The sequence below is a fragment of the Furipterus horrens genome, unplaced genomic scaffold (assembly GCF_987537825.1).
Source record: "Furipterus horrens unplaced genomic scaffold, mFurHor1.1.pri manual_scaffold_17, whole genome shotgun sequence".
NCBI lineage: Eukaryota > Metazoa > Chordata > Mammalia > Chiroptera > Furipteridae > Furipterus > Furipterus horrens.
Window position 1 is genome coordinate 11,152,076 of NW_028327187.1, and position 24,085 is coordinate 11,176,160.

The 24,085-nt window shown below is 41.8% G+C and overlaps 1 pseudogene; it reads left to right on the forward strand.

Annotated features, from left to right (window-relative positions):
• The first annotated feature begins 211 nt into the window (after positions 1-211).
• On the forward strand, positions 212-490 carry LOC149990494 (small ribosomal subunit protein eS17 pseudogene; annotated as a pseudogene).
• Positions 491-24,085: the final 23,595 nt, after the last annotated feature.

The window sequence follows — 24,085 nt, forward strand, 5'->3', positions numbered from 1 at the left end:
CCTACACGTAAGCACTAACAATATAAAACTCTCATAAGAAAACATAGATGTAAATCTTTATGACCTTGAATTTGGCAATGGATTCTTATATATGACACCAAAAGCAGAAGCAACAGAATTAAGGCTAGGTGACTCAGCTGCTTCACTAGGGACTCATCAAATTGGACCCACCCGTTTGCACCAAGACGGTGAAGGAGGTGAGAAGTGCTACATGCGCCTGGGCGAAGACTTCCACACCAACAAGTGCCTGTGCGAGGAAAGCGCCGTGAGCCCCTGCAAGAAGCTCTGGAGCAAGGGAGCAGCAGGCAGGCTATGTCGCACATCTGATGAAGTGGATTCAGAGAGGCCACCGTCAAGCTGCAGGGAGATGAGAGAGAGAGATAATTATGTTCCCGAGGTCTCAGCCCTGGATCAGGAGATCCGTGACGTTGATCCTGACACTAAGGAAGCGCTGAAGCTCTTGGACTCTGGCAGTCGGTTCAACCTGTAGGTCACTCAGCCCACAGTGGGATGAATTTCAAAACACCACATGCAGCCATTTGAATCTTTCTGCTGTGCTGTAATATTTTCAATAAACCATGGGCAACCTTTACAGGAAACTAATGAACACAAACAAATGAGCAAAATAGAACCAGAGGCATGTAAACAAGGAGCAGACTGACAGTGACCAGAGGGGGAGAGGGAGGGAGAGAAGGGGGATAAGTAAGGGAAGGGTCTAGTAAAGGAACATGTATGAATGACCCATGGACATGGACAACAGGGTGGGGACTGACTATGGGAGAAGGGGTGGGCAGAATGGGGGGGGCAATAAGGGAAAAAGTGGGACAAGTGTAATAGAAAAACTGAATTAAAAAAAGAATAGAGCCTTGGCTGCTGTGGCTCAGTGGATTGAGTGTTGGCCTGTGAACCAAGTGTCGCTGGTTCGATTCCCAGTCAGGGCACATGACTAGGTTGCACATCAGGTTCCCAGTTGGGGGCGTGAGTGAGAAGCAACCACATAGTGATGTTTCTTTCCCTCTCTTTCTCCTTTCCCCTCTCTCTAAAAATAAAGAAACACATAAATAAATAAATTATTTTAAAAAAAAGAATAGATAAATCAGACTTCATCAAATTTAAAAACTTGTTTTTCAAATAATACCATCAAACAATGAAGAGACAATCTATAAAATAGGAGTAAATATTTGCAAGTAATTTGTCTGCTAAAAGACTTGAATCTAGGGTATACAAAGTGCTCTTACAGTCCAATAATAAAAATAATAGTCAGTAGGATGACTATTATTAAAAATCATGACTAGAAAATAACTAGTATTAGAAAGAATACATAGAAATTGGAATGCTTGTGATTAACTAGTGGGAATGTAAAATGGTGTAGCCACTGTGGAAAAACAGAGTCTGGTGATTCCTAAAATAATTAAACATAGAATTACTATATGAGTCCTGGCTGGTGTGGCTCAGTGGGTTGAGTGCTGACATCTGAACCAAAAAGTTGCCGGGTCAATTCCTGATCAGGGCACATGCCTGGGTTGAGAGCCAGGTCCCCAGTTGGAGCATGTGACAGGCAACCGATAGATGCTTCTCTGGTACATCAATGTTTCTCTCCCTTTCTTCCTCCCTTCCTCTCTCTCTCAAAATAAATAAAATCTTTTAAAAAAAGAATTACTATATGACCCACCAAATCTACACCTAGATATATACGCAAGAGAAATGAAGGCATGTACCCACAAAAAAAGGTTGTACACAAATGTTCAAATATTGACAGCAGCATTATTCATAATAGCCAAAAAATAGAAACAACTCAAATTTCCATCAATTGATGGATAAATAAAATGTGGCATGTCCATACAATCAAATACTATTCATCAATATAAAGAATTAAAGTTGCGATATATGTCATAACACAAACTTTGAAAACTGTGTACTAAGTATAATAAACTTGTCACAAAAGGCCACATATTGTACAATTCCATTCATATGAAATATCCAGAGGAAGCAAATCTATAAATACATAAAGTAGATTTGTGGATTCCAGGGGCTTGAGTTTCTTTTTTATTATTGATTTTAGAGAGAGGAACAGGGAGAGAGAAAGAGAGAGACGTTAATTTTGTTGTTCCACTTATTGATGCATTCATTGGTTGTTTCTTGTATGTGCCGCGACTGGGGTTTGAGCCCACAACCTTGGGGTATCAGGATGATGCTCTAACCAACTGAGCTACCCAGCCGGGTCAGTGTTTCTTTTTGAGGTAATAAAAATGTTCTAAAATTGGTTGTTGTAAGGGTGTTACAACTCTATGAATATCAAAAACAACAACAACAACAAAAACCACTTACTTGTACACTTTAAATATGTAAATTGTAAGGTATGTGAATTATAGCTCAGTAAAGCTGTTATTTTAAAGATACAGGTGAAATTTCTTTTTTTTTTTTTTTTTGTTTAATGAGGGAGATCTTTACGTTTGAAGAGATATATATCTCCAACAGAAAGTTAGATACTTAGATAGAAGAAAGAAAGAAGGAAAGAAAGAGATACAGATATATAGATGGATCTCCAATACCTATTCTTAAGTGAATAAAGATGCAAGGTGGCATGTAAGATCACACAGTTTTTTTAAAGTATATTTTATTGCTTATGTTGCTACAGTAATTCCAGTTTTTTCCCCTTTGCTCCCCTCTGCCCAGTACCCCCCTTCCCTCCAGCAATCCCACCCCCTTAGTTCATGTCCATGGGTTGTACATATACGTTCTTTGGCTTTACCCTTTCCTATACTATTCTTAACTTCCCTCTGTCTATTTCGTATTTACCAATTATGCTTCTTAATCCCCGCACCATTTCCCCATTTATCCCCCTTCCCCCCTCCCAGCTAATAACTCTCCAAATGATCCCCATACCTATGATTCTGTTCCTATTCTGGTTTGCTTAGTTGGATTTTGTTTCTCATTTTTTAGATTCAGTTGTTGATAGTTGTGAGTTTGTTGTCATTTTAATGTTCATAATTTTGATCTTCTTTTTCTTATGTAAGTCCTTTTGACATTTCATATAATAATGGCTTGGTGATGACGAACTCCTTTAGCTTTACCTTGTCTGGGAAGCACTTTATCTGCCCTTCCATTCCAAATGATAGCTTTGCTAGATAGAGTAATCTTGGTTGTAAGTCCTTGCTTTTCATCACCTTGAATACTTCTTGCCAGTCCCTTCTTGCCTGCAAAGTTTCTTTTGAGAAATCAGCTGAGAGTCTTATAAACACCCCTTTGTAGGCAAGTCTCTGTTTTTCTATTGCTGCTTTTAAGATTCTCTCTTTATCTTTCACCTTTGGCATTTTAATTATGATGTGTCTTGGTGTGGTCCTTTTTGGGTCTAGCTTGTTTGGGACTCTGTGCTTCCTGGACCTATATGTCTATTTCCTTCACCAAATATGGGGAGTTTTCCTTCATTATTTTCTCACATAAGTTTTCAATTTCTTGCTCTTCCTCTTCTCCTTCTGGCATCCCTATGGTTTGGATGTTGGCATGTTTAAAGTTGTCCCAGAGGTTCCTAATCCTCTCCTCATTTTTTCCAATTCTAGTTTCCTCATTCTGTACTGGTTGACTGTTGTTTTCCTCCTTATGTTCCAAATCATTGATTTGAACCCCAATTTCCTTCCCTTCATCATTGGTTTTGTGTGGAATTTCCTTTGTTTCATTTAGCATAGCCTTCACTTCTTCCCTTATGCATTTGCAGTACTTAAGCATATCTGTCAAGCCTGTGATCATCTTTATCACCAGTGTTTTCAGCTCTTCATCTGTTAGGTTGGCTGTCTCCTTGTTTGTTAGGTTGGCTATCTCCTCATCTGTGAGGTTGGCTATCTCCTGGTCGCTTAGTTCTCCCACTGGAACCTTGACCCGTTCCCCATTTTGGGCCATACTTCTCTGTCTCCTCATTCTGACAGGCTCCTGTGTTTGTTTGCCTCCACATCCCAGAAAGAGCTCTCGCTCCTGTTATGTTGTAAGGAGTGATGCCTTAGGTTTTCTCATCAGTACAGGGCAACCTGTTTCACCAAGTTGTGGCACTGTATGTGAGGGAGGGGTCAGAGAGGGAACAATGCCGCTTGCTCAGCTCTCGCCTCTTTCCAGGCACCTCTCCCACTTCCGTATGGGACTGGTGCCCCTCTAGCTGTTGCCCTGGCTGTTGTTTCCAGAGTGGGTGGGTCTGCGGATGTTCTAGGACCCTGGGGGCCCTTTAAACAAGCGGTCTCTGCTGAGAGACAGGGAGTTTCTGCCTCTGCCCCAACCCCCACTGGTTTGCACAGTCAGAAGCAATGAGACTTGATTTTCTCTGGCGTGGGGACCATGAGCTACGCAGTCTGGTCAGGAGCTAGCAACGCTCTGCAGTTGTCCCACCCACTTTTTAAAATGTGTGACTGCACTTTCCACTGGCCTGCCACTGCCGCAGCTGCCTCCACCACCACACCGCATCCTCTCCGCCCCTCCTACCTATCTGGATGAGTATTTCTTCTTTATATCTTTGTTTGCTGGACTTCCATGAATCTCAATTTCCTGGAACTTCTGGTTGTCTCTAGTTTTGAGGTAGTTGTTTTCCTTCTTAGTTGTGGAGGGAGACGCAGTGTGTCTGTCTACGCCTCCATCTTGGCCGGAAGTCCCTAAGATCACACAGTTTAAGAAAGGAGAGCCCTAGCTGGTGTGGCTCAGTGGACCAAAGGGTCACCAGTTCGACTTCCAGTCAAGAGCACATACCTGGGTTGTGGGCCAGGACCTCAGCTGAGGGCACATGAAAGGCACCCATACATTAATGTTTCTCTCCCTCTCTTTCTCCCTCCCTTCCCCTCTCTCTAAAAATGAATAAATATTTTTTAAAAGAAAGAAGAAAACTTTATACACACACAATTGATTATGCATACACAGTACACCTCTATAGCTTTCCTCAACCAGGGTTCAGAAATTAAAGTGCTACAAAAATTATTTAGGCAATTATTTTCTCAATTCTCCCAAGAATTGCACATAATTATGCCACCGAGATGCATGGGTGATAAGTTTATTCATTATATATGATGGACGCATTAGGGCTGGGCTGTGGAAAGATACGCAAGGAGCTGAAAACCCTGGTTACCACTGGAATGGGAATGACGAAAATTCTTCCTGGTGTGCCCTTTTATAACTTTTTTTAAAAAAGATTTTATTTATTTTTAGAGCAAGGAAGAGAAACATCAATGTGTGGTTGCCTCTCATGTGCCTGCAACTGAGGACCGAGCCCGCAGCCCAGGCATGTGCCCTGGCTGGGAATCAAAGATGTGACCTTTTGGTTCATGGGCCGGTGCTCAATCCACTGAGTCACACCAGCCAGGGCCCTTTTATAACTTTTGAATTTTGAACTAAAAAGGAAATATTAATAAAAAAACTAAATTATGTTTAGCTATTTAAAAAAAGGAAGAAAATAAATGTAACTACAGCTGGATATAAAATTAATGAAGTACACTTTTTTTCCCACAAGGCATTGGGTACTAAAGCATGTTCTAAAATCGGTTGTTGTAAGGGTGTTACAACTCTGTGAATATACAAAAAACCCACTTACTTGTACACTTTAAATAGGTAAATTGTAAGGTGTGTGAACTATAGCTGAATAAGGCTGTTATTTTAAAGATACAGGTGAAATTCCTTTTTTTTTTATGAGGGAGATCTTTAGGTTTGGAGAGAGATATATCTCCAACAGATAGTTAGATGATACTTAGATAGAAGAAAGAAAGAGAGATACGTATATATAGATAGATCTCCAATGCATATTGTTAAGTAAATAAAGATGGAAGATGGCGTGTAAGATTGCACAGATTAAGAAAGCTTGGAGAAATATCAAAGAGAAGGAGTAATATTAGCCTAGCCAGGACGCTGTAGCAATGGGAGGCTATAGGATTCTGAGCACAGGTAGAAAGATGAGCTTTTCCCGGAGGGAGTGAAACAGGAAAGGCGGAGCCCCAATTTAACTTGAAGTAGAGAAGCTGAGGTTTGGCTCCGTTTTCTTTATGAAGAGGAGGCAAGGACGTCTTCAGAATGGGAGGGAACAGGGACAAAGCAGACAGCCTGAGGAGAGGTTAGGGAATATTTGAAGCAGCATGTATGGGGAATGGGAGCAAGAGTTGCCTCGTGACAGTAAAGGGACCACTAGGTCATTGGGGACATTGTGCATTTCACTTGGGGCCTCACATGGGAGGACAGTCACTGCCAACTACAGTGTAAGTTCAGGTCAAGCAACTAAGATGGGAACTTTTCTGGAGACCTTGTCACAGGAGGGCTGGCTCAAGCAACTAGAACTATCGAACTTAAATAAAGTGACTCTAAAAAGGAGCAGGTGAAAAAGGAGCCACAGAGAACAGGGTAAAGATGTGATTGTTTGCCATCTAAAAGAGGGCAGAGTTAGGAAGCCTTGTAGTCCCGAGATTCTGTGATTTGCTCCTTATTATTGTGATCTTCCCAAATAGACTAGAAGCATTTGCTGATCAGTGAATGAGTCTGGATAAGGACTGAAAGTAGAACAGCAGTGGCTAAGGAGTGAATGGGAGGGGAGGAAAGGGAGGCGGTAAATATGAAGGGCACAGTGATCATACCTAATACCAGATCTGACTGACCCAGACATGCACACTTGTTCATGGTTTTCAGGTTTCTGAAATCGGGGTGCATCTTCGAACAAAGGCAATCGTACAGCTGCGGTTGGCCAGGCAGCAGCTGTGATGTAGCTGTCCCTGCCTGACACCTTGTGGTAAAATGGGGGAAGTGCACTTGCAGAGCGGTTGTCAGCAACTGGGAAGAAAAGCCTGGATAGATAATACTAATACAACACTCTTCCCTCCCCAGCAATACTGCATCATCCGTGTGCTAAATGACAAAGACAGTAATAGAGTGTGTAAAATCTGGGGCAGGTGGCTGAGCCAAAATGTAATTCGGAAGAGTCAGATTCCAAATCTAAAGATGTTTTAGAAATACCTTAACTGATTAATTTCCATTCAGTGTCCTTTGTAATATATGCACAAGAGTGATATATGACAAAAATCCATTTCTAAGCAGGTCTTAAAGAACATTTTCAGTAGTAATAAAGTATAAAATCTAAAATCTAAAGTCATTTTGCTTTATAATCTAATGGGCAATATTTTGTTCTTAGTGGTGCATAAGATAAGAGTGTGCCTTATAGTCAGCGATGTTGCAGATTACATAAAATACGGTAATTCTACATGTGAACAGGACCTATCAGAGTCCCATACATTAGGTACAAAAATGTTCATCTGCCTTGGCTGGTGTGGCTCAATGGACTGAGTGCTGGCCTGTGACCTGAAAGGTCGCTGGTTCGATTCCCAGTCACAGCACACTCCTGGGTTGCAGGCCAGGTCCCTAGTTGGGGGTGCATGAGAGGCAACTGATTGGTGTATCTCTTACACATCGATATTTCTCTGCCTCTATTTCTCCCTCTCTTCCCCTCTCTCCAAACATACATAAATAAAAATATTTTTTAAATGTTCATCTACTGGGCATTAACTGATGTATTCATTCCTTTAGTTAACAAATACTTACTTAGATTTTACTACATGCTAGGTACCAGATGCTGAGTGTACAATGGTAAATAGGACAGACATAGTCTTCACTCATTGAGCTTAATTGCTAGATTAGACATCAGTCCCTCAAAATTAGTTCCTCAAGATAATCCAGAAAAAGAATTAGTTATGTGGTCACATTCATTTGAGAAATGTTGCATACTAAAATCATGTCATCACAATTTACATGATCACATTAAGGCTTTTAAAAATCCTGTGGTAGAGATGGTATGTTAGGATGTCAGAGGCTTTTTTGTTTTCAAGAAGTAGTATTAATATATTATTTTAGAAACAATTCATTGCCAGAATTAAAAAAAAAAAAAAAAAAGGCTGAATGGAACTGGCAAATAGACTTTACATGTAATAATAAACTGAAGCTGATTATTTTGAGTTGATGCATTGGTGGATGGGAGCAGGATTATGTGACTCGGGCTAAATGCAGCCTTCACCATAAAAGTGAAAATTTGGATCGCATACGTCTGGTAAAATGTCCAACCCCTTGTACTTCAGGCTTCAGGGGTTTAGACCCTAGGCATTTGGGCGCAAAACAGACTGATTTAGGACTCATGCAATATCTGAAACACTGATGATCTACTTAGGAAGGCATTTATAGGAGACATAGGAATGAAGATGTGGCCATCCAGATGAGGCCAGAAATATCCTGAGTGAGAGTGGAAGCACATCAAAATGATTGATTTTAATAAATAAGTAGGCCTATATGGTAATGTTTGGGGGTAGGGGACTGAAAGAGAAGGTCCCTTGACAGATTAGATAACAAAAAATGTGTTCTTAAAATCAGTTTTGAACACCCCTTGGATGGTCACAGCATTAAGCCAATGTTGAGTCATTCTCATGTTGGTGTAAAATATAGCTCAATTGGCCTTAATAGCTGGATGAAAGAATAGGGTGGAGCAGTGAAATGAGAGGAAGGATCTGAGTACATCTTCCTTCCAGGGAGACCTCTGAGCAGCAAAATGCAAAATAATGTCTGGGCACTTGGATGGGGAGTAAGGAATTAGAGAGTAAAAAAGAAGAGATGGAAAACTCCAAAGGTAAACTTACTGTTCCTTAGTTTTGCTTAAGACAGTTTCAAATACGTGGATCCTAGCCTCACTATCTACTTAGATGTACTAAATTCTTACTGGAAACCTAAGATAATAATGAGCTAATAAACACTATTTACTTGATTCAGTACCCAGTCATGAGCTCACACCCCAGAGTTGAACATCTCTCAAAGGGGGAAAACTGTTAACTATAGATTGAGCGTGGGGAGGGACTACCCCACCCTATGTTAAAGAGAATGTCCTGGTACTAGGTGCTTTGGGTACTCCACAAATCCAGGCTTAAATGATGACAAATCACATGGCCAGAGATGATTCCCTTCTCACTTCTCTTTTAGACTTTCTGTAAAGTCTTTAATATTAGCATATCTTTAAAACTCATTCATCTGTACTTCTAACAGAAAGCAGGCCCAGACTCTAAACTCTCTCCAGGTTTTAGCATTTAACTAGAATTTAATAACATCGTCTCCCATATTTATCCCAGTTAATGTTTCAAAATAGACTTTGCTTTTTAAATTCTAAGTTAAAGAGAAATTTAAGGAAAATAATATGGTTTGGGTGGTACATGGGTTGTCCCAAAAGGGGAGTGTAAGTGTTATTGAAGTTTGGGAAACAGAGCTTATGGTATCCTAGATCTGGTTGAAATCTGACTCCAGCTTGTTCTGTACTCTGGTCTAGGACACTGAGGCCTAGGGAGGTTAAGGTACTTGACCAAGAAGATTATCTCCAAAAGCTTTTTCTTGCCCTGGTCAGGTAGCTCAGTCTGTTGAAGCATCATCCAGATACACCAAGGTTGCTGGTTAAGTCGCTGGTCAGGGTGTTACAGAAACAGGGGAGTCCAAAAACAAACCCCAGAGTTTGCGGATGGGAGATAGGGAAAAGGAAGCAGCTTTCAGGATGCCCTGCATGCCTGGGATTAGTGGCTGGAAACTTTGTTGCACGAAGATCCGCTTTGAAACTTACAAGGCTCAGGAAGATGGGAGGTGTCTTGGACTGTGGGATGGTGCGGAAGGAGCCTACAGAGCCTACGTGGGTTCTGTGAATGGTCAGAGCTGTTTGCAGCACCCACTGCATCAGAGGACGCAGTCAGGGAGATACAAGCAGCTGCGGACATTTTAGCTGGGGCGCTCCCTCCATGTGGCTTGGGGGGGGGGGGGTCTCCGGGCTGCTTTAGGGGAGGTTCTTGCCACGCGGTTTGCAGGGGGAGGGCAGTTTACAGGGAGGCTGGGGGTCCAGGGCGGTCCTGCATTGAGGGCTGGAGGGCACCGCGGTACGGAGGGGACCTCCCCGGTCGGAGTTGAGTGATTGGCAGCTGCTGGTGGGGCTGGGCTGTGCCTAGGAAGTAGGGAAACAGTGTTTCTGACTTTCCTGGGACTGGCCGGGTCTGGGGGGGGGGCCAGAACTATGTGCAAGTAAACAATTCTTTTTCTTTTCACCAGACTCTGGTATTGAGAGTTGTAGTTCTGGCAGTGGGCAATCGGGCCCCTGGCTGGACGGCCTATGGGTTCTGTTTCAATTGGAGCAGCCCAGGGCTTCTGTTACAAGGGCACATACGAGAATCAATCAATGAGTACATGGATGGTTGGAACAACAAATGGATGTTTTTCTCTCTCTCAAAACAACAAATAAAAATTAAAAAACAAAACTAAGCAAAAGAAACCTTTCACCTCTCCCTGACCAGAAACACTGAAAACTGTGGATCCCTGGGAAAGTATGTGTTAAATTGCTCACATCCGTTTGCACCAGCCTTGCTCCCAAACCTGTGTTGTTCCTGTTTCTCATCTGTTTCTTCCCCAGGGCTGCTGTGGTGAACTGTTGCCTCTGAATAATGAACAAGCTACCCAGACCTCACAGGACAAGTATAAGTTGCCCACTGTTGGAAAAGAACCTTTGGAACGTGTGTTAGTCTGACGAGAAGATAGGATTAAACATGCATGGATTTTATTAGGGGAAATGTCCGTGGGGGAGAAAATGGGGAAGGAGCCTAGTTAGCACCGGAGAGAGTTGGAATGTGTTGCAAGTCTGACATGCCCCCCACCCCCACCCCCAGGAGAGAGGAAGGAGAATGGGAGTGAATACATCACATTGCTGTGTGGTCCCAGTGTTGCAGAGCCCCTGGGCTGCTCCGATTGGGGCAGAGCCCATGGGCTGTTTGGTTGGGGGCCCGGTTGCCCGCCGCCAGAATTGTGGCTCGCAGTGCCGGAGTTTGGTGAAGGGAAAACAATTGTTTATTTAACAGATATATATTTAGATTATTTGCGGATTTCTGTGGCTAGGTCTTATGTTCTTTAAAACACCCACAAACACATGGTTCTGCCTCCCCCTACCGGACCAGGCTAGTTTTGGAGGGGTTAGAGATACTGTTTCCCTGCTTCCTGGGCACAGTTCAGCTTTGCCGGTGGCTGCCGGTCATTCGGTTCTGATTGGGGAGGTCTTTCTGTGTTGTGGTGCCCTCCAGCTCTTGATGCGGTACCGCGTGGATTCTCAGCCTCCTTGTGGGCTGCCTTCCTCCTGCAAACCGCGTGGATCTCCTCTCCTCCAGACTGCATGGCGAGAGCCCTTCTTGGAGCAGCCTGGAGACCCCCCCTTAAAGCAGCCTGGAGAACCGCCCCCCCTCCCCTTGAAGCAGCCTGGAGAACCGTCCCCCCCCCTTAAAGCAGCCTGAAGACCCCTGCTAGGAGTGTCTGCAGCTGCTTTTAGATCCCTGACTGCGTCCTCTGACGCAGTGGGTAGAGCCACCAGTTCTGAAAAAAAAAAAAAAAAGAAAAAAAATCCTGTGGTAAAGAAGCTTGCTGAGATTTGTGTTGCTCTGCATATTCCAAACTTAAAAAGGATGTAAAAAAAAAAAACAAAAAAACCCAGAGTCAGAACTGTGATATGTAATATAAAAAGAACTCCTACAAACCGATGGGAAAGACATGAACAATATGGACAAGGGACATCAACAGGCAATTCACAGAAGAAACTCCATCTACAAAACGCTCAATTTCATTCATGTTTAAGAAGGACACATTAAAGCAATGAGAGGGTAGATTTCTGTCCATCTAACTGGCAAAGATGGAAAAGGATTAATGATCATGTTGTGAAGATTTGGGGAAGGAGATGCTGCCATTCACTGCTAGGTGGAGTGGGAAGTGAGTCAATGTTTTAAGGGTACAATATGGCATCATCTACCCACTTGCACAGGTGCCCAGGGTGTGTAGACAAAGGCTGTCCACTACAGCATGGTGTAAACAGTGAAAACTTGGAAAGAACCCCAACGTTCACCAAGTGGGCATTTAATAAACTATATTACATCCACACCAAGGTCTTCCATGAAGTCATTATAAAGATAAGGGCGTTCTCGATTGAGGGTGCCTGACTAAAGATTCGTGCTTATCTCCCTCCCTTTTGACATCCCATTAAAATGGTAATAAAGAAATAAGCCCTTAAGAATGAAGAAAATGGGTTTAACAAATTTCTGGAAGATTGGAAATATGTCAACTGATGAAACAGAATGGAACTAACCAATGTACCTGGCAGAATCCCAGAAAGGCTCCCATTTTAGAGCTGGCAAGTATTCAAGGTCAAAGTAAGAAGGGAGTCTGAAAACCACAGGGTAAATTGAAAGTCTGTCTATGAAACAAATGCCCCCATTAGCTCCTCGTGTTTCCTCCACCCATGATCACCATGCTCAGCATAATTAACCCAACTGTTACTGAGTTAAGGGAGGTGGGCAGGAAAAAGAAGAGGACTCAGTAGAAATAGAAGAAATGCCAGGAGAAAATTAAAGAGTAGTATAGGTATTGGTGCCCAAGAGCAAATGAAAACTCTTCTTAGCCCTGGCTGGTGTGGCTCAGTGGATTGAGCACCGGCGTGTAAACTGAAAGTTTTCAGGTTCGATTCCCAGATGGGGCACATGCCTGGATTGCAGGCCAGGTCCCCAGTTGGGGGTGCACGAGAGGCAACCAACAGATGTATCTGTCGCACATCAATGTTTCTCTCCCTCTTGCTCCCTCCCTTCCCCTCTCTCTAAAAATAATTTTTTTTAAATTTAAAAAATAAGTCCATTGGAAATTCCAGCAAGACAAAACAAAAACTATACAAGAAAATAATGACAGAACTTCCATTCCTGGTTCTATGGTGGACTAAGGATCTGAACCAGCTCTCCCACAGAAAAAACCACTTAAGAGACTGGGTAAAATATAAAACACCTATTAAAAGCATCAAAGAGCTGGTAAGATAGTAAGAAATCATTATGATAAAATAAAAGGGAATTCCTAAAGACATGTGGTGCCCTGAAGCTGTCCTTGCCCTGGGAGTATCTGCAAAACCTGGTGACCTTTAGCTAAAATATTTGTGGAATCCTCGGTCCATCTAAGGTGGAGAGTATTAAAAAGGACCCTCTTTCTGTACCACTGGGTTTTAGCTGGGTCCTGAAAAGACTACAGCCTCAAATAAGGGCAAACTAGAAAGTAATCTCACCACACCCCACTTCCCCAGCTCCAGGGGACTGAAGGAAAGGTTGTTTTAGCTGCTCTGAAGAGAGTAGAGGGAACCACTCCCCTGAGAAACTGAACCACCACTTGGTCCTTGCTCAAATTTACAGCTCGAATATGCGCCATCTAGTGGTCGGAAAAAAAACTTGACGTAATCACATGGTCCCAGACCATCGCCCATAAATGCCTAGCAGAAGGAAACACTTTCAGAAAAAAGAATGCTCTTTTACCCAAAGCCTCAAAATTTTCACAAAAAAAAAAAAAAAAACTTTCTAAGGAAAACGAGAAGCTCACTGTCAAAAATACTTCCACATCTCTCTCACCAGAAGGATTATTTTAAAAAAATATTTGAAAATACCAATTTTTGACAAGGATGTGGAACAATTTGAACTCTGAGAATTATTACTAATGGCAGTGAAATCTGGCACAACGACTTTGGGAAACTATCAGTATCTAATAAAGATAAACACGCATCTACTCCATCACTCAGCAATTCCAATTGTAGGTAAACATTCGACAGAAATTAGTGCATATATCCATTAGAAGACATGTACAAGAATATTCATAGCACCTTTGTTTAAAGTAGTCAATCCATTAGAACATGGCCCAAATGTCCACCAATGGGAGAAAATAGATAAATAAATAGTGGCATATACTCAGCATTAAAAGGGAGCAAACTGCCGATACAGGCAACAACGGGAATGGATCTCAAAAACTATGCCGAGGGAAAGAATGCAGACAGAAAAGAAAGTACATGCTGTTTGAGTCCATTTATATAATATTCAAGGAAAGGCACACCCATAATAACAGGAGGCAGATGAGTGGTTGGCTGGTGCCAGGGGTGAGGGTTGGCTGTGAAGGGGCACAAGGTCACCTCCTAGGATGACAGAAAGCTTCTCTCTTGGTGGTGGTTACAGAGGTACATTCATTTATCAAAACTCATCAAACTGTCCATGCAAAATAGGCACATTTATTATATGTAAATAGTACTTCAAAAAGATGATTAAGCCCTGGGCTCATGTGGCTCAGTTGGTTGGAGCATCGTCCCATACACCAGAAAGTTAGGGGTTCGATCCCTGGCCGAGGAACGTACGGGAGGCAAGCAATCAACGTTTCTCTCTCACACTGATGTGTCTTTCCCTCTCCCTTCCTCTCGTTCTAAAATCAATAAACATGTTTTTAAAAAGATGATTAAAAGTGGTTTTAAAACTTGCAAAAATGAGAAACACAATCAATTGCAATCAAAATGTAATGGACAAGGTGATTCTTGCAAGGTGGTGAGGTGGCATAGCTTTTTAATACCCCACCCCCCCAATTCCTCTATAAAAACCGAGAAAATTGGATAGCAAAACCAAAGGCCCGTGGATAATATCTGCAACGAAACTAGGTATTGAGATATCCTCATGAACCCTGAAATGTGACAAAGAGGGACAAACTGCTGACAGCTAGAAGACATGAGTGACAGCAACACTGTATAAAAGGGAGCAGAGGGGCTCACCCAGGAGGTCACACATGTGGTGGAGTCCCTGGTGACATTGGAGTGGCATGGGCTCCATGGACACCGTCCGACCCAAGGAGGTGGCCTGTAGCCCCAGAGGTGCTGGATCACTTCTGTCACTGCCCCGCGGCCTGTCCCCAGAGGCCACTGCCACCAAGCAGCCCCGAGAGCCTCACACCATGGAGACCCTGGATCCTGGCACCTGGGGATGCTAAATGGACCACAACTGGAAGCCTGGATGTGATTTCAGAGGCTCCTTGACTGTGTGTCTGTTTGCATGTGTCTGTCTTTACAGCTTGAGCCTGGGGGTGACCAACAAACTCTGGATCAAAGGGAGCCTTTGGGTTTCTGCATCCTGTAAGACTTTAGTTACCCATTTGAAAGTGTCAAGAATATCTTCAGTTCTGCGGTGCGGAGTGCCAGCTGCTTTCGCCGTGCAAGCCATGATTCAGTTCCACAACAAGTGTAATGCAGAGGGTGAAAAGCACAAGGAAGAAACCCAGCCCTCTGACCTGCAGTGCCAGGGGGCAGAAGGTCCGGTGGGAAATGGCCCATGAAGAACAGGCAGAGGCCAGCTGACACACCCAGGACAGAGATCTGGGGGACACACTGGCCTTGGTGGTAAGCGTCCGCTCCCACGCAGTGACTTTCTGGTGCTGGGGGGTTGCTGAGTGCTCCTCATCCAAATAAATGGGGTCTCCCTCCCACGCCAAGCCTGCATCACATGCACTCTTGGGGACAGCTGTGTAAGGACACTTCGGTGTACAGGGGTGGGGGCTGATATGACTGTCTCTGGCCAGCATTCCGCTCATTGCAAGAACTCAGCTGGCACTTTTTTTTTTCTCCTGGCGACCCTTTAAGAAAGGGTTCTCGGGCTGAGAGGAGGTTTGTGTCAACATGGGTCATCAGGGAGGGCCAACAATCAAAGCACATTCAACATAGTCACAAAGCCGATCAAATGACCAATTACTCCAACAGAGATTACTAACCCACCCATGCCTCTCATTTAATCTGAGACTCGTCGTTTAGCTGTTTCTGCTTTTGTAAAAATGATTGAGATAGTGTCCAAGGGTTGCTGTGTTCACTGAGGGGCGTTCTGAAAAGAAAAAGAAACAAAGCAGTACTTCTTGTAAAAGTAATAGAAATGGAAAGATATCGATTTTTAGGAGACAGTTCTGGAGAAAATGTACATTCTGTTGTCTAAGGGCCGTGCATATGAATAGAGAGAAGAGCTTTAAGTTGGAGACTGCTTTGGTCTTGTTACTTGGCTAACACTGTTTTCAATCAAAGTATCTCATGTAAAATTATTTTCACTTTTTTCTATATTTGGATGACCAAATGAACGTATTCCTCAAGGTTTTTTACTTAACTATCTTACATGCAGTTGTCTTCCTGTATACAGTGCATGATATAAGTTTCAACTTTTTAAAAAGATTTTATTTATTTATTTTTAGAGAGAAGGGAAGGGAGGGAGAAGGACAGGGAGAGAAACATCGATCAGCTGCCTCTCACATGCCCCCAACTGGGGACCTGGACCACAACCCAGGCATGTGCCCTGACTGGGAATAAATTGGCAACCCTTTGGTTTGCAGGCTGGCTCTCAACCCACTGAGCCACACCAGCCAGGGCTATAAGTTTCAACTTGAATTAAATATTCTGAAAGAAAAAAAGTAAGCAGAGGGAAGCAATGGGGCATCTGACACACCAGAGAATCCCCAAACAGCCAAAGTTATTCGCTGACAAGTTCACAGGGCCAATTTGAGGACAGCGGCTAAAAGTGAGAGAGGTTTTGCATATTCCAATAGCAGGGCAGTGGTAAGACCTAAAGGAGCTAGAACAATCTCGGCCTGGGGCAGCATGAGCCCCGTGCACTCTCAAAACTAACCAGCTAAAGCTCCTTTCCAGGACAAAGCCCCACAACGAGGAGAAACTACTGGGAACAGAATCCAAACTAGGCAGTGCAGCAAGAGAAGGACCAGATCAGAGTAGGGGAGGGGAGCAGCACCAGGATATCTTTTTTAAAATTTTATACAAATGCAACAGAAGAGGGAGCTCAAAAGCCATAAAATTGGAAAATCTACTCTAAATCCGCCCTCCTAAAACTAAAAATAGAACTTATGTAAAAATAAGCAACAGAAAGGATCAAGGTTACATTTATTATAATAACAAGAATAAGGATACCACTTCTTGACAATGAAAGCATGAAGAAAATACAACACTACAAAACATGAAAATTATAACCTACTATTTTAACACACGTAAAAAGACATTAAGAAAAAAGATAAAATATGAAAGAACACAAATCAGAATTAGAAAAATTCAAAAGTTATAGTAATAGAAGAAAAGAATTAGAAGTAAAAAAATCAAATATTAATTCTAAACTAGAAGGAGCACAAGAGCAAGTAATCTCAATATATAATGCTTTAAGAGAACTAAAAAATGAAAAGAAGGAATTTGGATTTGAGAAAAACTAATAAGATAGTTAAAGAAAATCCAATTTACATAGAAGAAAACCAAAGCAAGGGAACAGAATAAATAATAAAGACTATAAGAAAGTTTTCCTGAAATAACTTAAAAAAAAAAAAAAGACTTGAAAGAAGATTTAAGAAGATAATTGTTGTAACTGAGAAAATCAGCCCAAAATGACCATATCAGAGTAAAATTACTGGACATTACAGAAAGAATATGATGTATCCAGGCAAAAACAGCAAGAGAAAGAAAATCAGCCAGTCATCAAATATATTGACAGCAATGGCTTATGCCAGGAGAAAAGAAACATACTCAAAATACATAAAGAAAGAAGATGTGAGCCAAAGGTTTTATATCCAGCCAAACTGACTGGTATGGGCTGAATTGTGTTCCCTGCCCCTACCACCACCAAATTCATATGTTGATGCCCTAACTCCCAGTACCTCAGAATGTGACCATAACTGGATACAGGGCCTTTAAAAGGGGATGAAGTTAAATAAGGCCGTTAGGGTGTGCCATAATCCAACCTGATGGGTGTCCTTATAAGAAAAAATTAGGGCATGCAGATACTAGGAATGTCCATGCACGTGGAAAAGACTACATGAGGACACAGTGAGAAGGTGACCATCAGCAAACCAAGGAGAGTGGCCACAAAAGGCATCAAACCTGCTAACAGCTTGATTTTGGACTTCTAGCCTTCAGAACTGTGAGAAAATACATTTCTGTTGCTTAAGTCACCCAGTTTGTGATATATAACATATTGACTTTCTGGAATAGAGGCTACAAACTATTATCAACATGTAATCATTCAGGAAGATGGCTCTCATGATCCCTTCCGGAGGAATCTATTAGAGAATAAACTTTAGAAAACCTAAATAACTAGAAAAACATTGACATAAGGACCACTAGTGAGCATTAAATAAATATAAACACACACACAAACTTGTAGAACTAAGACTCAATGATGGTTCTAATTAAGAGAGTATAATATACCACTGCTACAAAGAGGGGGAAATGGAGAGAGGATACGCAAAATACACTTTTTGGTATTTGTAATCATACTGGTGGTGGCATTCTTGCTATTCTGAGACAGCTGTGTATGTCAGTGGGATAAAGCAAACTGGTAATTATGTAGTATCCTAATTCTACTGGGGTGGCCAAAAAGCCCATTTAGTTTTTTCCACAAAATAAAAGGCACATTTTTTCATTTTCACTAATAACTTTATTGATTTGGATATTTTTGAGTACTTCAGCTATCTCCCACGTGGTAGAATGTTGATTGTTCTCAATTAGTGCCTTGATTTGATCGTTCTCAATTTCAACTGGTCTACCCGACCATGGAGCATCGTCCAGAGAGAAATATGCAGCACAAAACTCCACAAACCAGTCTTGACACGATCAGTCAGTCACAGCACCTTCTCCATAAACAGCACAAATCTTGTTTTTCATTTCAGTTGCATTTTTATCTTTCTTGAGATAATAAAGCATAATACACCAAAGATGTTACCTATTTTCTTCCCGACCATGGAGCATCGTCCAGAGAGAAATATGCAGCACAAAACTCCACAAACCAGTCTTGACACGATCAGTCAGTCACAGCACCTTCTCCATAAACAGCACAAATCTTGTTTTTCATTTCAGTTGCATTTTTATCTTTCTTGAGATAATAAAGCATAATACACCAAAGATGTTACCCATTTTCTTCCCGACCATGGAGCATCGTCCAGAGAGAAATATGCAGCACAAAACTCCACAAACCAGTCTTGACACGATCAGTCAGTCACAGCACCTTCTCCATAAACAGCACAAATCTTGTTTTTCATTTCAGTTGCATTTTTATCTTTCTTGAGATAATAAAGCATAATACACCAAAGATGTTACCTATTTTCTTCCATCTTCAATATTAAAATGGCTACACAAAAATTCACCAATTTTGATAACTTTTTTTAATGTGCGCTGATATGACAGCTGTCACAGTACAATCTAACAGAATTGTTTTGAATGAAGTTAAGACAACTAAACACTACTAGAGCCATCTTACAGAAAAAAACTGAATGGACTTTTTGGCCAGCCCAATATTATACTCAATATTTTTTGGAATCATGATTCTCAAGCATAAAAGAAAGGAGATTCAGATATAAGGTAGATGTTTAGGAAAACCCTGTAGGCCTGAATTTAAATTAAAGTATTAGTGTGAACTCATGAGGCATTTTTTTTCCTTAAAAGGCTTAGAAACAATGGCTGTACCTGTAACTATGAGCATTGCTAGCATCCAAGTTGTTGTCTTTAAATTCCATTTCCCATGAAAAAAGAAACCAAGGCTTTTTGGAGAAGGGGATGGATGATTCCAGGTCTGGGGAAGGAAATGTACAAGACAAGTGTGAAATACCAAATATCTTCAAATCCATGAATTCATAATGACACAATCTTCGTTAAAAATAAATAAAACTATATATATCAGCACTATGCAAAGGGCCTCCCAAATTGTACAGCAAGTAGTTAATAGTTTGTCTCTTGGAACTAGGTTTATATTTTTTCTTTCAAAGTCACAACTTTCTAGATTGTTTAGATTTACTAAATAAGCATATGTTAATTTTGTAATTAGCAAAAATTGTGATTAAAAATTAAAAAGAGAAAGAACCGTGATAATAGCATAGTTCTCAAGAATAAGTTTATAAAATGAGGCATTCTCATGGACTTAATCAACACTGAGCAATGACTAACCTGTAGACTTTGCTAATTGATAAGAATAAAGTTTCCTAAACTGGCTTTCAGACTGCTTTTGAAGTTGCTCAAAATTCATCATTTTGAATAGCTAGCAGGCTACTGTCATTAATAAAAATTCATGTATCTTCACACATGGTTCAGTATTTCAAAAAAAAGTAGAACCATGGTTTTCTTTTTAAAAGATTGTATTTATTTATTTTTAGAGAGAGGGGAAGAGAGAGAGAAAGAGAGGGAGAGAAACATCAATGTGCGGTTGCCTCTTGCATGCCCCCAACTGGGGACCTGGCCTGCAACCCAGGAATGTGCCCCGACTTGGAATTGAACCTGCGACCCTTTGGTTCACAGGCTTGTGCTCAATCCACTAAGTCACACCAGCCAGGGCTAGAACCATGTTTTAACATTAAGCCATTTTCTTGCCTTCTCCATTGGTGGGATGTAAGGATCAGATGGGAAGGCTTCACAGAGGCAACACTCTGATCTTTCACCATTTAACCTTTGGCCATGAATCGCAAGTGTGGCTCCTAGACCAGCAAGCACATTCTCAGGCGCCATCCAGACCTACTGAGTCAGAATCTCTGGGGGACTGGTCCAGCCATCTGTGTTTCAGTAAAGCCCTCTAGGCAAGGTGGCCAGATAAAATACAGGATGGTCCAGTTAAATCTGAATTTCAGACAGATAACAAAAAATCTTCAGCATAAGTGCTTGCAATATTTGAGACATACTTATATTCAAGTTCCAGCTTAACTGGGCACGTTGGGGTTTTTCTTTGCTTTTAGTTGTTGGGTTTTTTTTTTTTTCTTTCTAAATCTGGCAATCGGACCTCCAAGTGATTCTGATCCATGCTAAAGTCTACAAACCATGGGCGTAAAGGTGGAGAGGCTGCGCCCTGGATTGAGACAGATCTGACTGCACAACTTTTCAGAAGATTTGATTTATTTATTTAGTTGTTTGTTTGTTTGTTTAGAGGGGAAGGGAGAGAGAAAGAGTAGGAGAGAAACCTCAATCTGACTGCACAACTTCTTCAACTATGGATGGAATCCCAAAGATATGACTGGCATCTTCATATGACAGAGACTAAAAGGGGGTGAACGAAGGAGCCTCAAGGGGTAAAGTTTGGTTGCAGAAAGAACCTGGATTTCACCAGGAAGCTCAAACCCACCCTGAGTGACTGCTACTCTACTGTCCATGGGGTATAGTTCTGTGAGCTCCTGAAGCAGGGGTTCTCAACCAGGGGTGATGTTTACCCCTGGCAATGTCTGGGGACATTCTAGTTGTTCACAATATGGTGGAGTACAGAAGGTGTACTCCTGACATCTAGTGAGTACAAGCCAGAGAAGTGAACGTGTTACAGAGCACAAGACAGCCCCCCCACCCCGACCACAACAAAGAATTACCCAGCTGCAAAATCAAGTTCCAAGACTGAGAAACCTTGCTGTAAAGGACATCAGTTCAGAGAAAAGGCTACAACCTTCGTCACAGCCTCACCCTTAACCCCAAACCAGTGACCCTCCTCTAGAAGGCCTTTGCACAGGTACATTTCGTAAGCCTGGACTTGGGCAAGCTACTAAATTCTTTAAGCTTTTGTATCCTAATCTGTACAATACGGGTAAAATTATTCACCTCCTACGGTTATCGCAGGTTTTTCTTTTTTTAATTCTGGCTTTAAAAATGTTATCTATTTATTTTTGAGAAAGAGGGGAAGGGAGGGAGAAAGAGAGGGAGAGAAATATCAATCAGTTGCCTCTCATACCTGAGACCAAACCCACAACCCAGGCATGTGCCCTGACTGGGAATTGAACCTGTGACCTTTTGCTTTGCGGGAAGACATCCAACTGAGTCACACTGGTCAGGGCTATTGCCAAGATTAAATGAGGTAATTTGACAGTTGAGATTCCTCTGTCTGCTGCTTAAATGCTTCATTTGCCGGGGGTTCTGTTCAGCTCTTCTTTCACTTTACACTGTTCTCAAGAATGATCCTAGTTTGAGATCCCACCCAGGTGATTTTGGCTATCATCTGTAAGCTGTTAACTCTCAATCTGTCATGCCCTGGCCCTAACTGTCTTTGGAACTACAGGCTCATATTTTGAGTGGTCTACTAAACAGATCATCTAAATGCTTCTGGATGTCCCACACGCAACATGCTCTGAATTCAATTCTAAATAAGGTGATTTACAGAAGAAATTCAAGTTGCCAAAAACATATGAAAAGATGCCCAAACTCACCTAGTAATGTGGCAATATCTATTAACCCAAAAAATACATATATGTCCCCTATATGCCAAGCAGATTGTCACACAGATCCACAAGGTATATGTCCAAGGCTGCTTATCACATTGCTGTTTGTGTTAAAGTTGGAGGAAATCTGCTTACCCACCCTTGGAGACATGGATGGGAACAATGTGGTTTTTCCAACAAGGTGCTGCTGAGTAGGGAAAACAACATTGGAATGTCTAACACAATACAATTTATGTGAATTAAAATAATACACAAATGAAACAACAAATTGCATTTTATAAGACTACATTAGAACAGGGCCCTGGCCATGTACCCCAGTTGGTTAGAGTGTTGTCTGGCTAGGCCACGGTTGCCAGTTTGATTCCCGGTCAGGGTACATACAAGAACCAACCAATGAATGCATAAATAAGTGGAACAACAAATTGATCTCTCTCTCCCTTTCCTTCTCTCTCTAAAATCAATAAATAAAAATAAATCTAAAAACTTTTAAAGAATACATTCGAACAGAAGGATATACATTAAGGAAGGGTTGCCTTGAGCTAAAGAGGGGATGGGAGTGGGGAGTGGGGCTAAAAGATAATACACAAACAACAGGGGAATCCTACATGGGCCAGTGATGACAATATGCTATACACTGAAGAATATGACTGACTCAACCCACAGCTCTGAGGATCTCCCCCAAATTAACAATAACACATTGCCTTTGATCCTACGGTCTGTTCCCATTTTTGCAACTAACGATAGGGCTGCAATAAACATTCTTTAAATGCATTTTTTTATATTGGTGATTGTATTTGTAGAGCATATATTTTTAATTATGATATCTCCACATATGGAATAGTATACAGTTATTAGAAAGGATGAGTTACAAAGAAATCCATGCCAAGACACATCATAAGTAAACTTCGGAAAATGACAGAAAAAAATCTTGAAGCCAGCCAAAGAGAAAAGATGCATTACTTATGGGGGAAAATCAATTTGAATGATAGCAGATTTCTTTCTTTTTTCAATCCTCACCTGAGGACATGACTTCATTGATTTTAAAGAGAGAAGAAGGGAGACAGAAGAGAAACATAGATGTGAGAGAGAAACATCAATCGGTTGCCTCCCTTATGCACCCTGACCAGGGATCAAACCCACACACAGCCTAGGTATGTGCCCTGACCAAAAATCAAACCTGCAGCCTTCTGCTGTATGGGACAACACTCCGACCAACTGAGCCACCCAGCCAGGGCGAGAGCAGGTAACTTATTTATTTATCTTTTTAGAGAGAGGGGAAAGGAAAAAGGGAGAGAAACATCAATGTGTGGTTGTCTCTCGCATGCCCCAAACTGGGGACGTGGCCTGCAACCCAGGCATGGGCCCTGACTGGGAATCGAACCGTGACCCTTTGGTTCACAGGCTGGTGCTCAATCCACTGAGCCACACCAGCCAGGACGATAGCAGATTTCTTATCTGAAACCATGCAGGCCAGAAGAAGGAGACACCATGTTTTTCAAGTACAGAAACAAATGAACTGTCCGGTTAGGGCAGGGATATACAAGATGAGCCTGAATCAAACTATAGTGCCAAAAGGTAAGGAAGTGCTCAAAAACAAAATAAAACCAAAAAAAAAAAAGAAAAAACCAACAGGAAACCACAGTGATGGGGGTATGTCAAGGGGACACAGGAGCCAACTAAGAGGGTTCCCAGTGGCCAAAGCCAGAACAATCTGAGCAACACAATAAAGTGATACTGGTTATAACCTGAAGTAGAAAATAAATATCCACGAGTCTATACTGATATAAATAAACAACTGACTGGATGGGTATATACATACATACATACATACATACACACACACATACACGCAGGAAAAGAGACAAATCTCTCCCCTGTGCAAAATTCTAGATAATTTTATGTAGATACTTTGCTCTCAAGAAGATGGAGCATAGCTCTCTACTCTGTAAATTTGGGTGCACACAGTGATTTCCATGAGTACAATAGGGAAAGGGTATGGGATAAAGGAGTAACTTTCCAGTGGAGAAACCTGACAAACACACCTCAGCCA